The 26,021-nt window shown below is 39.9% G+C and overlaps 2 long non-coding RNA genes across 3 annotated transcripts; one reads left to right on the top strand and one right to left on the bottom strand.

Annotated features, from left to right (window-relative positions):
- Window positions 1–2,244: 2,244 nt before the first annotated feature.
- On the top strand, window positions 2,245–12,658 carry LOC135417329 (uncharacterized). 2 transcript variants are annotated; one of them, XR_010431996.1, is made up of 4 exons: window positions 2,245–4,417; window positions 6,455–6,608; window positions 9,174–9,257; window positions 10,304–12,658. It is a non-coding gene; the product is annotated as an uncharacterized LOC135417329 (long non-coding RNA). The 2 variants fall into 2 exon arrangements; XR_010431995.1 differs by having other exon boundaries at window positions 9,174–12,658.
- A 430-nt stretch (window positions 12,659–13,088) lies between these two features.
- LOC135417330 (uncharacterized) lies at window positions 13,089–15,552 on the bottom strand. The gene is made up of 3 exons (XR_010431997.1): window positions 15,345–15,552; window positions 14,186–14,276; window positions 13,089–13,561 (listed from the first exon to the last, which is right to left on the bottom strand). It is a non-coding gene; the product is annotated as an uncharacterized LOC135417330 (long non-coding RNA).
- Between the last annotated feature and the right edge of the window lie 10,469 nt (window positions 15,553–26,021).

The following is a 26,021-nucleotide window of genomic DNA, read 5'->3' on the forward strand; positions in this document are numbered from 1 at the left end:
GAAATATTTCTTAAATAATGTACTGTAAGATCAAAAGGTGATTTTCTGTGTCAGCATAATTACATTGATGATATGGCATTATATCACTGGATAATTTGATTCCAGAGTTGATTTGGTAAAGAGAAAGCAAGACTGCCTGTCCACAATGCTATACGGCCCTCAAGTTTCATAACTAACCTGATTATACACATATTGCTTATTAATATGGTAAATCAAAAGATGGTATTAGGCATTTAATTGACATGTAATAATAATGTGAAATTAATTAAATAATTATTGGCATCTGTGTTTATGCAACTATTTTTGGTGATTAACGGAAATATAAGTTGCTTATGGAAACATGTGAAATAATCTCTGAACAAGGTTATTAGAGACACAAATGGAACCTCGTGTTTGAACCAGTTATTTTGGGGTTCAGAGCTAACTTTTCTGTCTATGGAGTGTCACAGTTGAGCATAGGCCTTACAGTAGACGGAAAAACCGAACTTCAGTTGCTCAAATTATTCTAGGTGAAATATTTTGCTCATTCTTCTCTCCCTTGTAAGCACTGTTGGAAGGTGACAGGGTGACCAAAGGAGGTGTCCTGGAGGATATGCACTAAGCCCATTCAGAAGTGCAAACTGTGGTCTCCTTTTTTATAAGTCAGAATGACCAAAGTCAAATACATCATTTATTGCAAATTCTTCTTTCTGCTTGAATGACTGTGTCCATTTTCTGGATATGGAGACAGAACAGAGGTGAAAATAAAGTGCCTGTCTCACCCTGTGAGCACACAGCTGACATGATGATGAAATTTCACTTTCCATTCCCTGATTGTCCACCTTAATCACAGGCCCAAACATTCCAGCTTCATTGAGAAACTGATTGCTCATGAATGTCACCCAGCCCCTGAGTCTCCTACAGAATGTCTCATCACACCTGCTTGTTTAGATAAACAAATATTGCTGAGAGCAGCAAAATAAATGAAACCTTATTTGCACAGCTTTGTGACTTGTGACTGAACTTGCTGGTGACTAGGAAAGGACATGTTCATCCTGCTGAGTTTTTGTTTGTGAAGATACCCATAGGTTCTTCATCTCTTTTGGTGGTGCAGATTTTCATGAAACATGTAAAGTGAGCGTTTGAGAGCTCTGCTCATCTGTCAAATTTGGCTGAAGTCAAATGATGCTTTCAAAATGTATTGGTAGGGGAAGACCCAGAGTCTTGGCCTTCAGGCTGATAGCAGGAGTCCATAAACCCTGTTTTCCTAGATGAAATAGGTTAAAATGATCCCTTACAGGCAAACCAAAGAGTATCAAAACATCAAGACTTATTTTGTTTGTCTCAGGTCATTATACCACAGCTTTTTAGTTGTCTTTATTATTACAAACTAAATCATGCCCGTCTAAGAAGGGCACCTCCACAGCAGTTTGTCAGCAAGTTATTTACAGGTCTAAATGTGTCTGCTGATTTTGCTAGTCCTTCAGCATAAGAATGATTTCCAGTACCACTGGTCTTTAATTTTGTATCTGAGCTAGTTTAACACCACAGCTTCTATCTTAAACATCACTTAGATCCCTAACCTCATTATTCTACCACACTTCTATCTTTAGTTGTGTTTACCAGGAGAATTGGAATAGAAGATTAACCCCCTTACTAATTTTTGGTTGAAGCATGAGATCTTCACTATTTGGCACAAAGTCTTGATAAGGCAACCCAGAGAAAGCTATTAGGAGTGGTTTATAACAATGGTCAATGTCCTTTATAGTGCCACCTCTGAAAAAACTCTTCATTGAATTGCCCTGTCAGGCAGCAATAACCACTTCCACTGATTTGTGGCATAGCCAAGAGAAAGAATGAGTACTTCCTCACCTTTGGTGTGTGTGAAGGGAGTTTCGAAATGACTGTGACACATCTATGTGTTTTTGCCCAGCGGGAATTACAGAAAAGGTGTGTGTGTGAAGAAAGGCCCCTCCTTGAAGATTGCTTTTTGCAAACATGGTGCTTACAACAGCAGACAAATAGGATGGGGACTGAGGGAGGATGGACCTCTGCAGTGGCACATAGACCTGATGAAAGGAGAAGTGATAAATGCTGGATGCAGAGGGACCCAATGCAACAACTGCACACTGAAGGACCCATAGTCACCCACTCTTCAGAAAGTGTTGGCAACATCTAGGTCTAAATGAACAGCATGTTTGCCTTACCTTTGAATTCTCTGACTTTTTTTTTTTTTTTGCAACATCAGTAATAAAGGAAGTTTGAGAGGGTTTTTTATAGAACCCTTCAAAAAATGAGTCAGAGTCTGTGAAGACAGACTGTGAGTTTGGTGCAGATTTCAAGGTGCAGAACAAAACCATATGCTTCTCTTTAGCAGGCATGAAGAGGATGCTCTAGCCTGGTCTCCTGGGAAAATTTTTTTTTTGTATTCCTTTGTGTCAGGCACACCAGCAGGAGGAACAAAAAGAAAAGGCGATTCAGGTACAGAATTATGAATTCAGTTGTGAGGGGCCCTTTAGGTAGTCCACATCCAAATCTTCATTTGTGTGAGTGCACAACATCCACCAGCCACTTTTGGTGCAATGTTAATATATTCCTGTAGCTGGACTACACCAGGCATGACTACAGCATTTTGTGTGTAGCAGGCAGGCATGGAAGATGCTGAAGAGAGCTGCTGGAGATAAAATCACTTCCAAAAAAGTCCACCTCTGTGCTCATACTCATGTGAACACTTGTTCAGCATTACAGCTGTCCTTCCAAAACTTTCCAGAGGAAAGGGGCCACATAATCTTATTTTAGAGGGGTGCAAATTTCTGAATTGGTAGCCAGACAAGAAGTAGCACTGCCTTCTGCCTCCCAAAACACACATCATGAGACATTTCAATTCTAACAAGATTTGAAACCAAATCTGCCAGAAAAAAATTAATTAAAAAAGTTTTTATTATTCTGAAAGATATTTTAGTGTTTGATCTTATTTTCTTTGGACTTACTTTGAGGATTTTTACTAAAAGAAATTTGGAAAAGCCAGTTTGCTTTGAAGTAAACATAGAAACTCAATGTGCAAAAAAACCCCACTGAAGTCCTTTGGTATTGTGTAAATTGCAAACAATGATAAGGCAAAAAATTACAGACTCTCAAATTTTTTCAGTCAACACAATGTGCATTTTTTCCATCAAAAACCATGTTCCCCTGCTGTCTTCCTGCAGTGAAGAAGCTGTATCACTAGCCTTTCCTGACCTCTCCATAAAAACTGCTTGATTAATGGAAAGGGAAGATGAGGCAAAAGTCTTCCCTACAGATAACAGTCGTCTTCTGACAGTGACAGCATCCCTTCTTTTCTTTAGGCACAGAGACCTTTTACACTTTGGGGGAAAAGGAAATAGATTCATTTCAAAGAACTGCATTTAGGCTCATTTAGAGTTTAACAGCCAGTGCTGTATTAATGGCTGTCATTTTCTTCCTGTGCTCATACCTGCTGACACGGGCTTACAGCATTCTCACGTTCATCAAAGTTGTTCATCTATACCAGCCTGCTCCAAAATACACCCCAGAGTCTAGAGTGAAACTAAGCGATTCTTTAACTGCTGCTTGTCCCCGTGCAGTCAGGGATCTGTCATAAATGCAGTCTTACAAATCTGAAATTTAAAAAGTTATGTAGTAAAGGACACTTTTGCTAGAAACAGGCTTGCTTCCAGCTGAGAACAGGCTCATGGGAGCTTGAAGAATTCTGTGCATGTCAGAAGGTTCTATCATTTCTTAATTATGTGAGGTCCAAACTTAGCTGCTACACTGATGAGTACAGTTTTCCTAAATTACCAGCACTATCCCCTGCTTAGCCATGTCTTACCAGCAAGTAACTTCTTAAGCATTTTAAAATGAGAGGCCTAGAAAATTGTGAGAGTGTTGACAGAAATAATGAGAATGAACAGTCAGGAGAGCAGAGTATCCTGGATTAACATTCAAGACAGCAACTGCAAATTTGAAAAAGGTAGCAAAGATATTTCTAGATTTCTTGCTCAGTCTGAAGTACCAAGAGTACTGAAAGATAGAAGCTTGTGCTGAGTAAATGTATGACAGAGTCTCAAGCCTGTGAACGAAGAAAATATTCATCACACCTCTGAAATCTTGTTTGATAGTTTTGAATTGTTTTTTCAACTCTGCCCAAAGTATTTTTTAAGCAGACTTATTTTCCTTTTCAAGTGAAGATCACGGCAAAGAATGAATGAAGAGAAATGTAGTTTGTGTGAAAGACAGATAGAAAAGATTTCCAGTGAGGAATGTCAGAGGAAAATGCAGAAAATAACACTCTTCTTCACTGCAAATGATTCAATGTAAAGCATTTGAAACTCTCCAGCTGCACACTGCAGGAGGATGGAAGAGTCCTTGGAGAAAGTATTACTACTTATCCTCTTCTGTAGAGAACTGCTTTTGATTTGAGGTAAGGAGGCAGGATATGGGGCTAGATAGACTGTTGGTTCCTTGTCATGCAATTTTCTGTGTCAGTTGCTCTTCAGCACATAGGGTAGTTTAGAAACACGGTGAGACTGGGAAAAAAACTATTCTAATACCACGCAATAGCAGTATAGATATTCTGAGTTAAAAAAAATAAAAAGGAAAGAAAAAAAAGAAAAGGAAAGAAATTCTATTTGTGTATTTACCCTTTAAAATAGCAGGTTAGGAAATAGACTTGAATGTAGCTATTAGTTTAATGATAAAGCCAGGTAATTGATTTGACTCATTTAATTACCAAAGCTAAATACCCACATGTTCTACATTACACTGAAAAGAAATTTTATTGTTGCAAATGATCCCTTCACTTGCTTTTAAACCCAAGGCACAACCCCATGGTCCTGAAATTGGTCTTCATACTTCTATTCTTGGTTAATCCTAAGATTGGATCCAGATTCTGGAAATACTTGAAAGGCGAGGCCATCTCCTCTTGCCGCACCTACATGAAGGCTGCCTTCATGAAGCAATTGGACTCCTTTGGTTGCTAAGTGTTGCAGATGGGCACATAACATTTTACTGTAACATGATTTACCTTACTATTTTTCAAGGTCATTGCAAGGGGTGCAATGCAGAAATGAACCCATTCAGAAAGATTGTGAGACATTGATACAGCTACAGCAGCCAAGAAAAGCAGAGAGGTTGCAGCATGCAGAGAAAAATACAGTGCGATAATCAAAATATTCAGGAAAGAAGGCTGCAGAGTAATTTGTAGAGCAGGCTGTCCTTTCTGTACTTGCCTTTAAGGGCTGACCTTGGGATAGCAGGTGACATCTCACATGAGGCTCATCAAGTGGGATGTACCGGACAACAGCCTGGTTCTGGCTCCAGCCATGATGGATGAGGGGCCGGAACATTTGGTGTGAGCTCAGATGTGCAAAGTACAGGGGGTAGGCATAGCTTGGAATTTGTTTCTGAGGTAATCACTACCAGCATACCCACCCTTTGCTACCTCATAATTATGACAGGTGGGAAATTTGAGTGCTATGGTCTGTATTCCAGCTTTCTTCTTGTATTTCCTAAAGTGTGAAGGAAGCCAATTCAGGATGCACAAGTGTTTCCTCAGTATGCTGTGAGACCTACACACTCATGCCAGAAACATGAAAACTTGCTATAGATTTCTATTACACAAATATATCTGCAATGGTTTTTTAGTTTTGATTTCAGACTTGAAAAGTTTTGAAAAGAGCTGAGCTTCCATTGAATAGGAGAGCGGGTAGAGACAAGTGAAAACGGTGAAAGAAGGGGAAACCATCCATCATGTGAAACCTATTCTGATATTTTATTCTGAGTTATTTTACTTGTTTTATCTAGAGAATCATAAAATTGTAAGATAGAAACCTGAAAACCCATTTGTCTCCCAAATAAAGTCTGCTCTGCTACAGTGGCTCAATTAGGAGCTTATTAAGTGGTTATGATAGTCTTCCAAACTCCTTTTTCTTTTTTTTTTTTTTTTTTTTTTTTTTATACTGTGAACTTCAGCCCACATTGCAAAGATTAGAGCTCTTCTGATTTTAAATAAAAGCATGGAAACTGTATGTAATGTTTCTGATTGAAACATTAAATATACAGAAGATCTAGATGCCTTTGCAGTCTCAGATGCTACTTCAGCTAATCTAGGCACTTTCCCTCTCAGCATTTCATACCAGAGTTACTCAATAGTACTTTAGAAAGAGAATTGCTGGAGGGGTTTATGCACCAAGTGGACAGTGAAGAAACAGAGGAAAAATTAAGTAAGTCACCTTTTTGCCAAGACAGAGGTGGGCACGCTGACTTTGATTCCTGATGGAAGGGTCTTATATTTCAACATTTTGTGAGCTTTGCTCCTTGAGAAATGTTTGCTGTTTCTGCAACAAGTGGAACTCTTTGCAGGGTCCAACAAAAGGCTTATTGTTGCCCACAGTCAGCCTCCGGGGGGCTCCATGACACTGAATTTCTGACTTTGTGTTAACCCCTTTTTCCCCTTCAGGGATTTCTTTGGATACATCGAGACTGAAGGCACTCCCCAGCACGGGAGGGAGGCATCACTCAGCAAGCAGGGCTGTTTTGGGGATGCCAAACCCAGCTCCAGGAACCACACACGTCATGAGGCTCCTGGCAGTGAGCAAGAAATGAGACAAACGGTATATTCTTGTTTTTAAAGCAAATGTACTGCTGTCCCTGCTGAGAGGCATAAGGAAGCTTGTTTTTTAACTTTTTTTTTTTCTTTTAAAGCCATCAGCAACTGCTGTCCGTAATCACATGTTGAACAGTCTCTGCATATCATCTTTCTACCCCTCTCTCATGTTTCCTGGTGAGGCTGCCCTTCTTGTTAAGCAGCCAACACTCCCCAGCCATCGCTGATGGCCAGAAACTCATCATGGGCTTTTACAAATTGCCTCTAGAGAGCTTCACAGATCACAAAAACCTGTGTTAATCCAGAGGTGCTGGCATGCCTCCGAGGTTCAAATAAATTCTTTGTTTTTTCCTTTTCTCACCAAAACTTTGGCCTGAATTATGAGAACACAGAGAAGGAAATGTAGTCCTATTACAGCAGAAGCAATGGTAATAGTTTGAAATCAGGCCACTTAACGTGGAGTACTTTTTCCTTCACAAGCTGAGTTAATTTTCCTTTTTTTCCAGCTCAAGTCAAATATTCTTCTAACATTGTGTTCAAATTATCTTGTTCCTCTTGTAGGCCAGAGAGTGGAGAAGGGAGAAAGAGAGTTAGTATGAAAAAAAAAGAAATGTTGGAAGGGGTTGGGTTGTTGTTCCCTGTTTGTGCTTCTGCTCCCTGCATGCAGCAACCATCCTTAACTGTCTTATCCATTTCCCTTTCTCCATATATTTATTCATCATCCTCTAATTGCAGCCACCCAATAAACAAGGGACACATTTGCAGTGTTCCCCTCATACCAGTCCCCATGGCACTGTAAAGACCCTTGTCACAGCTGTGCTTATCATTGTCTCTGGCAGTGTTCTAGGCCAGGTTGGATGGGGCCCTGAGCAACCTGATCTAGTGGGAGGTGTCCCTGCCCCATCTAACCTCTTTAGGTTAGATGATCTTTAAGGTCCCTTCCAACCCGAACCAATTTATGATTCTATGAGTATATAAACTGTGGGAAAAATTTCTGTACTGCAGAGTCATATCTTACACTCTGCATCTATGTTAATGCCTAATACTAAAGAAGAGTTACTAAAGGCATTTCATCCCTATCAATTTACCCCCAACAACAACAACAACAATATGGAGGCTGGGGATACTCTGAGTGTTCCAGAGTCCATATCTGCTTGTCTGTGCCTGATGATCCACTAGCAGGCTTCATTGGCACAGTTTACACCTTCCCCAGTAAACCCTACTTACCTGCAGGTAAGAGAGAGAGAATACCAGCTGAATTAGAGATGTTTACTCTGGCTGCTAGAGGCTTTGGGAAGCCATGCAATTGGTACTGTGCTCAAAGGCTGCTCATGTCACCAGCCCATCTCCAGCTACCTCTCCAGAAAGGCTTGATCTGCTGTAGTACCTGTGTGATGTTCTCAGCCTTGTAGAAATGTATCATACCCTGAAGCATCTGAAATGGCTTCAAATACCTGTCTATGAGACTGAACTGAGCCTAGAAACCATACTTGTCAAATTTAAGCCAACAATCTTTTGGTTTTTATACACCTTTTATTTATTTGAAGATTGTTGTACCTCTCCTCATTCGATTGAGAAAACTCTCAGATTTTCCTCACAGCTCATGTTTTCAAGTCCGCTGACTCCTCTTGTGTTTTTATTTCCCCTTTCTTCACTCAGATCATATTTTTTTCTTTTAAAGATGTTGTTCCAGACTGGACATGATGCACCACTCCTTGCTTTTGTACTTACTCATTTTTTTTGTCTTTCTTATGACCTTCCCTTTATATATTTATCTCAGAATAAAGTTTGTTCTTTCTGTATGACATTATTGAATTTAGCTTTGTGATCCAACCTAACTTGCAGATCCAGTTGTGACTGCTCCTACAGAAGCCCAGATTTTTTTCATTGTCTTTGAGTTATTTTTCTGCCTCTATTTCTCCACTAATTGCAAGAGAATTTTGACAGTGATCCATTCCTCCAAAGTGCTGGCAGCCCCTTCCAGCCCGATATCACTGCAAATTCAATAAGTAGCACAACTACTCCTTCAGCCAGGTCATTAAAGTAGAATTGAATGGGACTGGGCTGATGTTTGACCCAAAGGGCTATTTTTCCAAAAAGTTTTGTACTTTTCCATAATTTGACCTAGACCACACCTCAACAGCTTTCTTATACAAGTATTATTTTGGGAAATCCAGAAATTAATTGCTTGCATAGGAAGGTCAGTTATATAATGAAAGCCCAGAAAGGCCAGACCAAGTGATGTGGAAGTGGTGCTGAGGGCTCAGGCACCTGGCAAGATAACAGCTGCTTTCTCTGGCTCTGACTGGAGTAGGGGCTCTCAGGGTATCTCTTATTTTTTAATATTGAAGCAACTTCACTGGTATCTGGAGGAAAATGGAGAAGGAGCAGCTCATTCTTATCATCAATGGCTCTACTTGTGGGACTCTCCTGCCTCTCCTGGCACTTACCAGGCCTGGAGAAATCTCAAAGGACCCTCGGATAGAAGAAGGTATATCAGATAGTTACCTGAAATTTCAGTACTTGACTGCTCAATGCCCTATTTCACTGAGTCCTAATTTGCTGTTCCTAGGTGCAAACCTTCAGTATACTCACTGCCCAACTGATAGCACAGAGGCCCTTTGGAGTTTCCACAGCGGGATGTTTCACTGCTGAGGTAAGGTAATACACAGAAATCCTACAGCCAAAAAAGGTCAGCTAAGCAAACTTTTTTTTTTTGGACAACAAGAGAAAGAAGGAAGCAATCTGCGTGAAAAACAAAGCTTTCCAAAGCTGAATTTCACAAAAATTCTTCTAAAATCTTGCACTCAGACAAAAGAAAAAAAGACCCTAAACAAACACCTTTACACAAAACACACCAGGAGAGAACGTTCCTGCTAAGTTACAAGACAGCCAGTAACATTTAACTGGATTTGCTGAGAGAAGAGGAAGAATGTAGGGCTGGGTTATACCCACCCTCATTCACAATAAACTGATCTCAACCACTAATTAAAATGAGAAGCTTTTGTGGCATTTAGGGCACAATCAGCTGCCTCAAAACTACACACTGTTCCTCACATATTGAGGAATATTTTTGGTGCTTGACAAGACGTTTTTTTCAGGAAAGACTTTAATCTAAATACTAGGTGTTTGGGTGTTTTTGTTGTTGTTGTTTTATTATTTTTTTTTTTTAGTATTTATACTCAAAGTGACACCTGACCTTCCAAAGTAAACTTAACTGCAGGTTTTCTGCTATTTTTCCCCCTTCCTACCAAACACTTCACAAGAGAAATTTCTTTGTGCACTCAAAAAATATAACAATCAGTAATAACAATGTTCTTAGCATCAGTTGATTTGGACTAATTTTGGGAAAAAAAAGAAAAAACCTCTTTGTTTTGCCTCATGGATTGTTCAGGAACTGCACTCCACGGTTCTTTCTGCTGGCTGCTGCAGAAATCACACAAATTGAATTGAACCTGCCCTTTGTTTACTTGCGTGGCAGGATTCCCTGCATCTCTGCTGTATTTCACACAGTAGGAAGTCAGCGTGGACTTTCCAAGGTCAATCTTGCTGCTGAAGACCAATGAGTCTCCTGCTGGGTAGATGTCACAAGTTGAGTTTGTAGCAATGCAAACTTGTCAACTGCTGAGGAGGCTCCGGCAGTTTAAAGGCGTTTGGCCGGTGAAGACCCTCACTGCCTCAAATTCATTTACTTCTCTGCAGGAGGTAACGAGGGAAAAAAGCATGAGACAGATGCAAGTGAAAGAATCTGTGAAATTGTCAGTTCTCTTATCAAAAAGGCAACAGGAGCGTAAAGTGTCCCCTGGAAGTAAATATCGGTGGGCTTAACCTGCAGTCTTGGATCTCAGCTCAACAAACTACTAGGGAAATTAGGATCTGACCTGAACTAATCTCCTAAGCAGATGAAAAAGCTGTATGAGGCACCTGGGGCTTGTGTTTCCACTCTGTAGTGTCTGTTGCTGGTGAATTCAATAGTAGGAGAAAAACAATTAAAGTTTATTAGACCTGAGTTTCAAAATAGATGAAAAAATAACTTCAGCACTGATACATTGAGAAAAGAGTTTGGGAATAAGGGTCCATGGAAACAGTCCCCTGGGAAGGGCTGTCACTGGGTGATGTGCATGAACATGGGGCACAGTGTAAGCAGCTTGAAAGTGGTAGAGCCGCGTAAGAATGTCACTGTGCTGGAATCAAGAAGCCCTAGTTTGTGACTTTTTGGTGGCAATTACTTTCACTCAATCAGTCTCTTAATTAATGCAGTTATTCTGGTCATGGGACAAATTTAGATGTCTCTCTATTGACCTCCACTGCACAGCAGAGAAATGGAAAGGTGATCAGCCATGCTCATTATTGAATTTATATATATCAAAAGAGCTTTATGAAGGTGATCAGTATTTTACAGATGTGCAAACTGATGTAGGACTTAATAAGGAGCTTATCCAAGTTTTCCAGTGGAGCAGCATCAAAGTCAAGGCTGGAATTGAGGTCCCTGTGTTCTGATGCAGCTTTATAAGAACAACTCTGTTCTATAAAAAACGAGAGAGCACAAGCACAACAGGTTCTTCCCAGATCACATTCTGCTGTAGGATGCCAGAAAGTCCCCTGGGTTCTGTTTTAAGGCTATCACAGTATGTTTCAATTCAGCATGGTAATAACAAGTGGATTTTTTCCTGTTATTGTTATTTTTTGCTTCACTGCACTTACATTTTCTGCATGTGTCCATTTTAGGTTGTTTTAGCAAAATATTTTATCATGTATTTAATTTTAAGCATATGCTCTGAATGCCCAGGAACCTCAAAAGCATTTAAACTGCATGTTCAAAGTTAAGCAGATACTTAACTGAACAGCGACAGACAACATGTGCACTAAATATTCAGTAAGTGTGTGACTGTTTTGCAGAGTAAGATGTACATAAATGAGAACAAATCTTTACATTTTAGTTCAGTAAGTATGCTTCCAGTGACTGCAGAGGGTTATACCAGGAGCTGGCTTTAATCTTAAGTGTTTCTTAGACATGTGCAGTCTCAGGCACGAAGCAGGAGGTTCACCCCCTCACTGCCTGGATATGGATCATCTGCACTGGTTCATGCAACTCTGCATCAGCCCTGGCTCTCTGGGGCTCGAGATTTGACATGTGGTCCACTGAGTATGGCACATGTGATCCTGAAGTGGGGAAGGTCATGATGTTGCCCTGACCACTAATGCCACGGGGACACATCATAATCTTTTAAACCTCTTAAACTTTTAAAGAAAGCTAGGTAAACTCTAGGTTTACTACTCTCATGTGACATTAGTGTAGAAGAATTCACATTTTTGGAAAGACACTGGATGTATATTTAGCTACCAAAGCTGCCTCTGTGGGAAAGGGAAGAGCTGAGCAACCCCAACCGGGCATTGCATCCCAAATTCCAAATGGAGAAGGGACTAATTGCCTCCAGTTATTATGGTTTTGGCTCAGGATTGTGTGGCCACCTGAAGCCTAGACGGGTGAATTTTGCTCTCCAGGTAAACACAGGCTCTGGAGAACCCTTTTTCTAAAGGTCTCATTTGAGGCTATAGTCAATAACTGGGTGAAATATGTGTCTACTTAATGACGGTGAAAATTGAAGGTGTCCAGTAAAGCAGTTGTAATTGTGTTTAATGCTGAGACAATGAACCTAGTTAAGATTCAATTTGGTCTTCCCCTTTGTTCCCCACTTCCAGTAATAAATGGTTAATTACCAGTTTCAAAGGCTCAGTGTAATTTGTCAGCTTGCAGAAATCACAGTGATCACCATACTGTCAGGAAGAAGTGTGACCCCTTTATTTTTCCAGATGAAAATATTTATTCTTTTACAGAAAATGCTAAGCAATCTCCTGGCTTGAACTATCAAGCCATAGCCTTTCCCCTCATGTTTGGCAGGAGTGGGAACTGACAGGATGTGCCCATCTGCTGAGTGCCATGAACACAGGCCTCCCACATTGCAGCCACAACCTCTGTGTTGATGTCTGTGTGACCTCTTCTACTCTGCCACCACAAGGTACCTGGCAGGGCAAAGGCCAGCACTGACTTGTCCCATCACCAAGAGATACTGCAGCCTCTCAGTAAGATCCCACATTCAAGCCTCATTTGAGCTAACTTGTAGCTAAATTTACTCTCTAAACATTTCTATTGCCAAAAGCCTTGAAACCTGCAAACCCAAACCCACTCAACTCCTGCCTGATCCATATTTGCTTGTCTTAGAGGAAGGACAAATATTGCCATTGGTGACTGGGCTGAGATGCTCCCTTTGCTCAAAACAGTGACCCCTACGTTAAAGAAGTGGGGTATTTTAAAAAGTTGTTGCAAACCCACTATTCATTAGTTATTGCCTATGTTTAAATTGTTCAGTGGATCCTGAGGGAACCTCACCCTGAAATTTTCACAGCTTGGGGCAGAAGCTGTCAAGTAAGCTAGTTGCATATATGGTTGTTGACTAGTATATATTGTAGTCCCAATTAATTCAAGCATTACAGTTAGGATTTTTTGTTGCTTTATTAGGGATTGCTGAAACAGACTGAATTTGCACAATCAGGCACAGGATATCAGTGTTGTACTTTTGTTGCCTATGACATTCATTGAGATTTCCTGCAAACAGCAATAACTACTGGTTCTCTGAGCCAAAGACACTGTGAGCAAAAAATTAACAGCACCTTGCTATGGAAAAGCTGAGTGCATTTTAGATAGAGAGTAGTACTCATCTATTTTGTTTTACTGTATGTTTTACTTCAAAACTCCAGGTGCTTTAAATATGCGGATGAAAAAAATAATGATTAAAAAAGAAAAAGTCTGAGGAGACATAATGGGGCATAGAAAAAACACAGTACAATTTCCATTTTGTAGCCTGCTCTTCTTTTCATGCTCCAAGTTTCCTCAAGGAAGTAATCTGCTGACTGGGATTATTACCCAAGATAGCTTTCTCAAATTTAACAATCTTCTCTCTGCAGGACAAAGAAAGGGAAGGTTGTATCCCAGTAACTGGGAAATGTGTGGCAGGGTCAGGGTAGATACTAATCTGCTAATCCTGCACTTTACTGCACAAAACCCATGTGTGCAAAAGGCATTTGCATATTTTCTCTGTCCCTGGCCAAATCATGCTAATAAGACAATTACAATTGCACCTTTGCCCTTGCAGCTGAAAAAGAAAGAAACCCAGAGCCACTTCCTTCCCTTTACAAGTGTTCCTCTAACTTTCAGAAACACTGACAAGTACCATTGAGGTCAACAAATTTAGGAAGACTCATAATTAGGAGCTGTGTTCTCAGAATTTAACAAAACAGATTACAATTTACATAGTTCTTGCAAGTTGCTTTTAACAGCGAACAATAGGGCTACTCAGTGTTGCTGGTTTTTCTCAGTCGTTTCATCTCTTAACCTGTCCTTCTACTTATTTCCTATTCAGCATAATAATTGAAGTTGGCATAACAGATATTCTGTAACTGACTCATAAGCAAGTAAGCAAGGGGTGTTTCTCTTAGGGAATATATTTGATTTATAATCCTTTTTCATCATTAAACCCCCTAAAAAGTCCCTAATTGCACTCATTTCTCTTAAACTTTTGGTACCTCCTTGTACTACAGAGTCTCCATTCTGGCTCATCTCCTCTCTGTAAGGCAGAATGCTTCCACAAACCTTAACTAATTACCAAAATGAGAGCTGAAAAGCAAAACAAGAGGTATCATTACAATCTTGAAGGCATAGTGTAGGATCTGTCTGCAATCTAATGACTTTTGCAATTACACCTTGATTGAACCTGGCGATGAAGCTGCAGCCCCTTTCTTGAGTACTGTTTACTGATGACTAACAGGTACTCATCAACATGCTGTGACCCAGACCTGATTGAGGATTATAGTCTGCACTGGTGAGAAAGGAGAAGCCAAGACTGGGGGAGTGTTTGCCTAGATTCTAAGGTTCTTTGATTTTCCTTGTACTCTTTTCAGCAAGTGTCTTGCATTGGACTTGCAGTCTACCAGTAGGGAGTGAGGAAAGTTATCCAACATTTTTGCTTAAACAAATACTGCTTTGGTAGAGTGCCTAGAAGCCTTTGTCAGGAACAGGTCCCAAGAAAAAGCATTTTCTGCATTCCAGAGTAAGCTAAAGAGCTACTCAAAGAAACAGTCAGGAAAACATCTCATTAAGACCCTCTTCACTTTGAAGAAAAATTGAGGCCTGGGAGCACAAATGTCACAGAGAAGATCCTGAACAAGAGCTGAAAGGAGAATCCACTTTTTTCTGGTTTTAGATGAACTTCATGTGGTGTGTGAATTTGGTAGGGAGGACTGATTTATGCATCTTGACACATACCAGTTCCAGATCCTGGCTCCATTTGCTATCTGTGACCTATGGTTGCCTTTAACCCTATTTTAGATGTGTTATGATTTTTTTCCTCCCACAGCTATAGATGATTCTGAGTCCTCAGAGCCCTTAATGGGCTGGGATGCTTATTGCTTTCTTGAGATCTGATAGCAGGTCCAGTCATACAAGACAGTGTAAAAATAACTCATGGCTACTAGAACTCCTTTGCCTCTCAGGCCTGAATCTGGGCCTGCTGGAGATCATGGATTATTTTTAATTTACTGTGATGGCCTTTGGATTAGGCATTAAACTACTGCCATTTCTGCTCTCCTCTTTCTGCTGTCAGTGTTACTTTGTCAAACATGTGGAAACATCATGTTTTTAAAAATCAATAGCTTTTAGAGAAGTAATAAAGGAAACTTAAGTTACTAGTTTGGAGAGATGGAGAAAGGATTTAAAGGTGTGAAGACACTGACTAACAAATCAGTCCTTCCCTCCGGTCTGCTGTCACTGAAGTCCAGATGGTACTTGAGCATCTCAGAGGCTGAAGCCAAAGACCCCCCAGTTCAGACAGACGGTTCATTATGGTGCAGAGCGAGGACCAGCTGCACAGAGGAGGGTGTCTATTACCTTGTTGCTCAGCTGCTTCCTGCTGAAGTTTGCTACATGCCCATTGCTTTGGTAAAGGTTAACTCGTGCTGCGGAGTTTTAATTGTCTATTATCTGCCCAGAAGGAACTAATTATCACAAAAAGAGCAAGGCAAAAATCTTCTTTTTCTAGCTATTTTTTTGTTGAGTATTTTTGAAAGAAACATGTACATTTGTCAAACTCATGAATGATCAAAAGAAAGATAACGGCGGTAATGTGTTCATTCAGGGAGGAGACCTTGGGTCACGCAGATCCACCAGCAATGAATCTAAATAAAGTCAGGGAGAGTATCACTGACTACTGCAATTATTATTGCAGTGATTGATCATGTAGTTGATAAGCTAATGTGGCGATGTGCGTGGTCTGAAGGTCAGCAGCACAGCTGGTGAGGTGGAAAACCATGCTGTTGTGATGGGATGGGCTGATGCTTCATGGTCTGATACACAGTTCTTGTAAATCAAGATTGATTTGGATTACAGTGCCCTGGTCCTGTGCTGTCCTGTATGTGGTAGCTCTGCAGGATTGGTCAGAAGTTTGTCCAACTTCAGCTTTTTCAAGTTTGGTTACTAACTTTTATTGATTCCTTCCTTTACTTTTAGATGGAATTTAGGTTTCAGAAGAGAAATAGAATGGATTTATCTATTTCTGTAAAAAAAAAGAGTGACATAAGAAATCCTTTTGTAGGGATATGACTAGTTTTACTTACTTCCAAGGAATACAAAGATATTTAATAAGTGATTTGGAGAGGAGAGTAGTGTAATGAAATTTCTGGTAGTTCACTCACTCATGGGCAAAACAGAAAGAGGTGGGAGACCTGAGGTGAATGCTAGATAACCTGTAACAATGAAGAAAAGAGTACAGAATATTAAAACATAAATTGTGCTAAGGACACCTTTCAGTGCAGATTTATATATGTTTTATTCCAGAAGTTCAAAACACTTAAGATTACAGATTAAGTCGGTGATTTAGAAGGCCAGAGTTATGAACATATGACATAATTGAAGAACAGAAAACTGCTGAAGGAATATAAAGGACCTCTATGCTTTTCTGTTCCCACAGCCATGACTCTCACATCCAGGTGTAACCCACTGCTGTAGTTCAAACTGAGAAGAGCAGGAGAGACATGGGCATTTTGTTGCAACTGCTGAATGCAGGGCAGAGCAAGGCACTCAGAAAGAATGAAGAACTGGAAACTCTTGCCACAGTAACAACTGTAATTAACATTTTCTTATTTATTATACATAATCAGCAACAGGGAGACGAAGTAAGGTTTGTCCCTGAGTTATGACCTGACTTGGTAAAATGTCTGGATGTGCCAAATCTAGTTACATCGCACAAATTAACATTTTCTTTTGCTTCTCAAATTTCCTTTCTGGATGTTTTGAGACCTTATATGTTTGGGACAAGCTTTCTTCTGGTACTAAATTATTCAGACTGAAATCACATAAAAATAGAAGATTAGACAGTTTTAAAGGCAACTAGAAATCTGAATACCATCTTTATTTATTATCAAATAGGGAACAAATTTGAAGCTGCTTTACTGCATTGTTCTATAAATATTGACTAAAGTATTACTGTACAAAGAAGAGTGTAAGTTATTACTCAGCCTCTAAAAACAGAAAGAGAGAATCTTTCATTCATTTCATTGTATTGCCAGAGTCTTAGAAGTCATTCATTCTAGGAAGAAAAGATGTCTTACAGGTAATTTACTGTATTTGTGCCTTCTATCCCATGGGTTATAATGCAAGATAAAGTGTCAGCTTGTGCTTCCAGTCTTCATTTGTCTTAGATTATTCCATCCTCTTTCTCTGAGGTACTCTTCAATGTAATCATTATACTCCGGTTTGGCTCCCTGAAGAAAGATTGAATGGTATTATTGCAATTAAGGCTTTGGTCGGCTCCTTCACGTAAGGGTCTTTTCTCTTCCTGGAAATAAATAGTGAAGACAAGAGAATATTTGCTGTTACGGTGGAGACAGTGTTCTGAGATCCGTTTGTACTCTCAGGAAGGAGAGGGGTACTGTGGTGGCGGTTCCTCATCATCACAGGCTGTTGCTGTACATGGAGAAGGGCCAGTGGAATAAAGACATAGTTTCTGAATTTGAGACGCAGACAAGTCTTTTCCTGTAAAAAGTCAAGAAGTATGTCTTTGTAGACACTTCCTTTTATACGTAGGATTCATCAGTTTGTCAGTGTCTTCTGTTAAACTGAGCACAATACCACATGCAAGGTTGTGACAGTAAACCATCATGGAGACCACTGTCTCTTATGAACCAAAGAAGAAAACCTTAGTGGAAACATAAAAGTGGTGCCCAACATCCTTTTAAGGTTCTGCCACTCAACTGCTATATGTTGTACTTACATTCAGCTTTTCACATATTGGAAATATAAAGCTCATGAAGTATCAGTCCTGCATACCCTGGAACACGGGCACCTTTTGGAGAAACCTGGTGGCTATTTGAAATTATGATTGCAGATGTGGATGATATTTGTGTTATTTTCAGTTAAAGCAGTGAGTGCCTTTGGCCCAAGAGAGAAGAATCCCATTTACGGACTGGATTCACAGGTGAGTGTGTAAAACCCAGCTGACAAACCATTCACAACTTTCCTCAGTGAACCTGTCAGCAGGACAGACGTTGTAAACTCCCTCTACATTAAAAAACCCCATTAAAACAGCGCTCTCATGCTCTTTAGGCGGATAGATATTATTTCTCTACTGAGGGCTCAAAAATGTGCCGGGTGTTGGCCTGTAGACAAAGGTCCTTGTCTCCCAAAGGTGGGAGACAGAAATCAAACGTGTGATGTTTCTGGAGGGATCTGTGGAAAGTGGGGGGCATCTCCTCCCTGGACAGACAGGACCAATGAATGCTTTTTTTTCTCAGTAGTTAGAAGCATGACTGAAAAGATGCTGTTCAAGGGAAATCTTTGGTCACCAGGGAACTACCTTTTTGGCAGTGCTGGCCACAGACTGCCACAGGAAGGGTCCAGCCCCCTCCAGAGGGCTGTTGGGTTTTTTTCTTTGAAGAGGGAAGAATCCACAGCACAGCATTATATGGATCAGGCTGTGGGATCATCTGCTCATGGCTCTCACTCTAACTCTCCCGTGCCTCTGTTCACCATGTAAAAAGAGGAGCTAACAGTTGTGTTGTACCTGTTTTATAGTAAAAGCATCTCTAGCTGTAGGCACGCAGCACAAGAGGATCCCACCACTGGCCAAAAATCCTTCCTGCTTCTCACACATTAGAGGGGAATCAATGGTTAACACATCTATGACCTTCCCCTCAAAAGAAATGTAAAGTTTTTCTATGTGCATGGAAAAAGCAATCTTCTGCACTGAGAGAGCAGAGACAGATAGAAGGCAAAAGAAAAGCATTGGTGGGGTATGGCGTGAGCTCATAGCAATAATTCCATTCTAAAATGGAAGTAGGAACTCTCTGAGGGAGTTCAGTGCCCCCATTTCTTACCTCCCTGGAGCCCTGACCTTGCAATGCCAGTTTGCAACCTTGTGTCCCTGCCACAGCCTTGTAGAGTTTGGGCATATCTCTCAGCATAGTCCTAACAATGCACGCACCACTCAGTTAAGCCACACAGCTGTTTTAACATTCTCCTGAACTGTTTTCTAGGGCAAAGTTAAGTTTTTTTGGATGTCTTAAGGAGTAAGGTTCTAATATTTTATAAATGTAATGTGTGTATATATAAATATGTTTATAATAATTTTTCTTACTGGAATATTCCTTCTGAAATAGTTTATTTGGAATGTATGGGATAATTTCTCTACCTTTGGAGAAATGTAATTTTTTTATCTTCTTTCTGTGAATACAATGCTATTCTATTCTATTCCTTATGCCACGGTTACCCCTGGAGGTACCATTACCTCCAGTACCAGCCGACATTAAATGCCCTGTCTAAGCCCAGAGACAGAAATTAAAGTGGAACTAAAGAGTGATATGACACGTACCCAACTTCAGTTCAGGGTATTCTGTCCCTCCCACTCAGCAGCTTCTCACCCTGTCCTCTTCCCCCAGAAAGGTGTAAGACCTCAGTAAGTCTAACTGAACTCTGCAGGTATGGAGCCCTGGAGACTGAGCTCACAGTTAAATCAGGGCTTTGTTGTCAAGAGATGTCAGCGTGAGGTCATGCTGTGTTACAGCAAGAAGGTTCATGATGCCACCTTAACAAGGTAGCCCTAAGCTCTGTTTCAGGGCATAAAAGGACTGGAACAACTAGGAGGAAATCCATCAAATAAGATGAAAGAACATCACACACACATGCACACACACACACACAAAAAAAAGGAATGAAAACCCCACTGTGATGTACTGGACTATGAAGCACAAAAGAAACAATGAAAGTAGTAACTTCAGAGAGTGCTATTCCTTGTTCAGGCCTGCCTTTGATCTTTCTTTTTGATTCCCACAAGGATGTCTTCACAGCTCTTGGATGTGGAATTGCTGGTACTGAATCTTCACCCATTTGATGGCCAAAACAGACCTCCCTGCCCGTATGATGTATTTTTGCTATGGCACGTCTGCATCACGCAGCCCCCGAGTCAGCCACAGCCCCTGTAGTGCATGCAGAGTGCAGGTAGATGCTGAGTTTCAGAAAGGGAGGGCTGCCCTTGCCCAGCCTTGGAATACAGGTAGTTTATAAACTCCTCCCCTTTCCTGTGCCATTGCTGCAGGCTGGTCATGGTGTCTGTGCTCAACATCTTCTGGGTTTCTTTTCCTAGGGCAAGCTCATGTGCATCTTCATAGACCTCCCACGTGCTACCTGCAATGGGACTCCCACAGGAACATCTGCATCTACTGAGTAAACAAGCCCAGAGTTTGGTCCTTTTGGAGAAACAGCCTTTGGGATTGTTTCTGATACGGTTTTAGAAAGAAAAGGTCAGAATAATCCTTAATACTTAAAATGTAGTATTGATCATGGATTCTACTGTCTCTTCCTTGCTTGCTGTTTACTGAGGAGAAGGACTCAGAGAGTAAGTCATCCCAGATTGTAAAATGAAACCACTGTAGTAGGAAGGTGAGCACCTCTGTCCCATGGCCATGACACCAGTGCATGGGGGACTCTGGTGATGGGCTGTGTTGAGCACAGTGAGGCCTGGAGAGACAGCGAGGCCATCCTGATGGATTTCAGCCTTAAGAGTCAGTAATGAAGCCAAATGTCTCTGTTTCCATTCCTGTCCCCTGCATGACTCAGTTATTGCATATTCCAGATTTATTGTCTTTCATAAAATTTCCCTGGGATTTGATGGAATCACAGAATTCTTTAGGTTGGAAAAGATTTTTAAGATCATCAAGTCCAACAGTTAATCTAGCACAGGTGTTTAGCCTGGAGAAAAGGAGGGTTGGGGGAGACCTTATCACTCTCTACTCTGAAAGGAGGATGTACCCAGGTGGGGGTTGGTCTCTTCTCCCAAGTAGCAAGTGCCAGGACAAGATGAAATGGCTTCCAGTTGCATCACTGGAGATTTTGATTAAGTATTAGGGAAAAATTCTTCATAAAAAGAGTTGTCAAATACTGGAACAGGCTCCCCAGGGAAATGGTTGATTCACCATCCTTGGAGGTATTTGAAACGTATGTAGAAGGGCTGCTTAGGGACATGCTTTAGTGGTGGACTTGATAGTGTCAGGTTTATGGCTGGACTTGAGGTTCTTTTCCAACCTAAATACTTCTGTGATTCTATGACTTTTATTTTCAATCAGTTCTGCTAAACCATTTTGCCTGTCATTCATTTAACAGCTGCAAGAGTATTTGAACAATCAGCTGAGCTTTCTCTGAGCAAGAAAGAAAGAGCAGAACCAGGAGTACTCTGCAAACCCTGTAAACAGTGTTTGATTAATTTCAGCTGGCTTTAATTAAGAAGTATTCCCTCCTTAGTTAATTACGTGTTTTATGAGAAGTGGGTGTGGTTATCTGAAATCAAGAAAGGGATGGTGTTTCTGTCATCTCATTAACAGAGAGTATACCAGCTCTGGAAAGTAAGGCAGTGTTAACAAGTATATAGAGTGAAACACACCCCCACCAGACACTAATAGGATCCACCTTTAAATTAATATTTGAATTTGCTCTAATGTAGTACATGCTGTAATGTACCCTCTTTCATATTAAATGCTTTCCGTTGATTGTATTTTAGTTTTATTGTAATGCTCTGTGCAGAAAAGAGGATTATTCTGAAGTAAGGTAGGGCTCAAGCTTGAAATTTCTGGAACAGACATGCTTTTATATGCATTATTTTCAAAACACTAAAACATTCAGCTTCCAGTCTCTGAAAGTTTCTCTCTTTTCTTTTTTTAACCCAAGAAGTGCTCAATCTTTCCTTCCTTTGGTGATCAGGATCTTTTAAAACAGGTCAGAAAGGCATTCAGATACCAAGCCTTCTAAATCAACTGTAATTCCTGAAAATGTATACCATGCTTAGGATAGGATAATAATATATATGCTCTTCATCTGCAGCAAATGCATATGCACAAATTGATGCTGTTAGTGACTTGATTATGATACAGAATTATCAAACCAAAATTTTTTAGTCCTGTGAGTTTTCAACCTGACAGACAAAGAGAATGCAACAGGTGAATGACAGAAACGAAACAGGACAGTATAGGAGGTTGGCATAAAATGTGATCACCAGGACAGGAGGAATCACATGGACCACAGCTTGTTTATCCTCCCTAGGTTCTTTAAACATGTCTTTCAGCAACAAATGTGGACTGTAGAAAACTACAAATCTCCACTTTTATGGCTTTTAATCTTAGCTGTGAATTGAATAATTTACATTACTCGACAGTGAAATGGTTCAAAGTTGTTTGAACATGGAGGTAAATACAAGTCCTTTATAAGAGAAACACTTTGCAAAAGAAAGGTGTAGGAAAGTCAAGATGTGTAAGCAAGACACAGAATAACCTCAAGGGTGATGTGCTTAAGCTTCACTGAATAAACAACAGAATGATTTGATATCCTTCCCAATAAGCTTTACAAATAGTACTGCACTGTCTGAACGTATTTCATACTTGCAAGCTAACAGTGTGTCAGAAGTGGCAGCATTCATGCCAACACTCCACTCTGCCACGTTCCCTAGTTAAGTGCAGGGACAGTAAATTTCACAGCATCTTTAATCTTTGTCTCAAGTGTAAACAACTTCACATGGGCTTTACCAAAAAAAAAATAAAAAATTGAAGTCCTTGCCTTTTTGATGGTTTAATCTCAGTGCTGATGCTTGTTGATGGATCAAACACTCAGTCCCCTATTTTTAAATCATTTAACTGGTTCAATAACTGTCTTAGCCTTTGCGTTGATAGTTAAATCAATTCTTAGGAAAGAAAATAAGCTTGTCAGTGAATCATACCCAAAGGTCTACCTTTCCTTAGAGCCAGTTGCAGTTTATATAAAATAAATCAACTCGGAACTTTCTTAGAAATGAAAGGGAGTGGAGAGAGCAGATGCAAGAATTGCAAACTAGAAACAGTAATGGGTTAATTGTTGCCATCACGGTACCACAGAGTAGACTGCCATAGACAGTCGTATCTCTGCCATTTACAATGAGTGGCTGCCATCACCACGCCTGTCCATTTAAGTATCTTTGCAAGCAAAGCACAATTATATGAAGTAACATTGGACAATTCTCATGAAAAGTTAAAATGTTTAGAGATTCCTTGGACCCAAGCTGGACATCCTTCCTCAGGAGAAACCTCCATGGGATTTGAATCTGCAGAAGGACCTCAGCATTGGAAAATGTGTCTGTGTCCCGGGCAACACTGTGGTGGACATCAAAGAAGCCCTGGATCTGCTTGATAAGACAATAGAATAGACTGTACCTTTCTCCCTTTCCTACATTGCTCAATAATTGTGGCTTTTGGTCTTTTCCTAAAAGTCTACTCTGTCATGAGATGCCAGGGGGAAGTTTAAGAAGGGGTGCCTGAAAGACACTTTCAGATGAAACTTCTATTGCAGTGGTTCCTGGAATTGCAGGGCATTGGACTTGAGGACATAATTGTAGGTACAAACTGAACTAGAAGCAGAATACAGAGAAATGGTCCTATGTCCTCTAAAATAAGACATGTTAATCACTTAGTGTCAGAATGAAGAAAAGACAACAGAATAAGATTTAAAAGTGCATCTTCCTGCTGTCACTTTTGCTGCCAGATACTAAATCTCTTTGTGTCTCACTTTTTCAGTTGCAAAATGAAAGGTTTTCTTTCAAAACTTTAACTTCCCCTGCAAATGTTTTCAATTTTCCTTTCTTTTGGGGAAAGAGATTGAAATAATTTGACAATTTATTTCTTTCCTTCAGAATTGAATGAACTATAAAGGTTTATTTCTATGGTTGTCTTCCTTAGTCTCTACAATTTTTTACAGATTAGCAAAAAGAAGTTTTGTGGCTTTATCTTGTTTGCAAAGTTTAAAAAAGTTTTACAGTGGAGAAATAAAAAAAATATGGAACATAGCATTGGAAGGAGAACACAAGAAGATAGTCTCAGCATTCTCCTTGATAACGGAGACACTCTGAAAATGTAGTTTTTCTAAGATTAGGAAGAAAATTTATATTCTACAATTAGAAATATTGTTTGCATGCTTCTTTCTGTGAAAGCAAATATACACATGTCTGAAGTCAGAATTTGGGCCATAATACTTTTCCTGTTGGAACATCCATTTCTGAAATGAGTCCCACAGTGCCTTCCAATGATATCCTCTGGTCCTGTGTTATAGCCATGCTTGGAAACAGACCTCTTTAATAACATAAGCATTCCCAGAAAAATCCTTGAGTTATATATATTTATTAAGCATTTGAACAGCATTATTTGCTTTTAAATGAAGATGGATTTTAACTTGCTGTTTCCAATTAGAATAATAATAAACATTTTCCCTGATGATAATGACATGCAATAGTGTTAAATTGGAAATGAAAAAGCTTTTTCTGTTGGTACAGTATAAGTTACAGTATCATTAAATATATAATCAGCCATTTATTGCTTGTGTTATTTTTGGACGCTTAAATTAAAAGTTGATTTGTCTCTTATTAGACCTCAATAAATGTTCCTGTAATAGTCATAGGGTGTTTTAATGCTTTACAGAATCATTGTCATTAAATTGAATGCAAGACATTGGACTTAAATAAAAGAAAAATGGAAAAACTCAATAAATCAGGATAATAAAAGCTTTTCTTGGTGCTGTTTGAATTGTGCTGAAATGGATCTGCCTCTTAAACTGCCTTACAAAGGCCAAAGTAGCTTAATTGCTCTAGGGCTTGATTATACCTGCATGAGTCAGCTGTGGCAGTAAAAAAAACACATTTCACCACAGAAACTTGAGGATGAATTTTGCTTCTATGTTGGTAGACTTCTCTCTGAAACAATGGTCAGGTAAGAAAAACATATTGCAATGACTTCTGCATTATGGGAATCCTACTTCTATATCAGGGACTGATGGAGAAAGCGGAAGGCACAACAGTTGGGGATAATTCCTTGCCAGTTTATATTGATTTTCTTCAGCTCCTATGGTTTACTCTGGCATCCACTGCCAACACACAAAGTGACTCTCAAGCACATCATGAAATATGTCTTACAAAGTATATAAAGTACATATATGACATGAGGTATATCTTAAAATGTATTGGTCAGTATTATTCTGAAAAACACCTCGATGCTAATAGGTGTGTCTTAAACATCTCAGAAGTGTTCTCTTTGAATGAATTTCTTCAGTGTAACTTTATTACTGAATTTGTTTGTGTATTTGATAAAAAAAAATTAAGTCATACTTTCTTGGTAGCTAGGTTACCAGATGAAAAGTAGAATTTTGTGATTCAAATCATTAATGCTCAATCTTGTCAAGATTTGACAGCTAGTGACTCAAACAAGTATACAGAGGCCTGATCTGTTCTGAAGGGAGCTGATTTACATAATGAGCTCGAGCCAGGAAGGTGGGAAAAGTGTGATGATTCAAGATTGTCTGAATGCAAGAATTAAAACTGCTTCGAATTGCTGCAGCCCTCCAGGTACTTTTCAAGCTGACTAACATGGTATCATGCATCAAAAGCCCTGTACACATCCTGCTGCTCTGAAATCTCTGTGGGTTTTTTTTATCAGTAAAGTTAGAAACCTCTAGACTTGAAAGTCCTCTTCTTGGTAGCCAGTCAGCATTCAAATGAGCTGAAGATGAGGACACGTGGAACACTTGTCTTCATACTTTCCTCTGTATTATTCAGTATTTAATTGGTTAGCAGAATTTCTTGATTGGGAATGCAAAAGGGAGGACAAATTTAAAAAGGGCTCAGTAGTCATGGCAACAGAAAATATTTCATTTAGTCACAGCGTATGTATGTAGAGTTGGGAAAAAGAAGCCTTCTAGAATGGCTGCCAATTCACTTATCCTGTAAATAGAGAAATAAATACAGAGGCATAAAACTCCCCGAACAGTGACATGGCCCTTTGCAGCTGGTTTAGCTTCAGGTCAGAACTG

Source organism: Pseudopipra pipra, chromosome 7 (assembly GCF_036250125.1).
Source record: "Pseudopipra pipra isolate bDixPip1 chromosome 7, bDixPip1.hap1, whole genome shotgun sequence".
Classification (NCBI taxonomy): domain Eukaryota; kingdom Metazoa; phylum Chordata; class Aves; order Passeriformes; family Pipridae; genus Pseudopipra; species Pseudopipra pipra.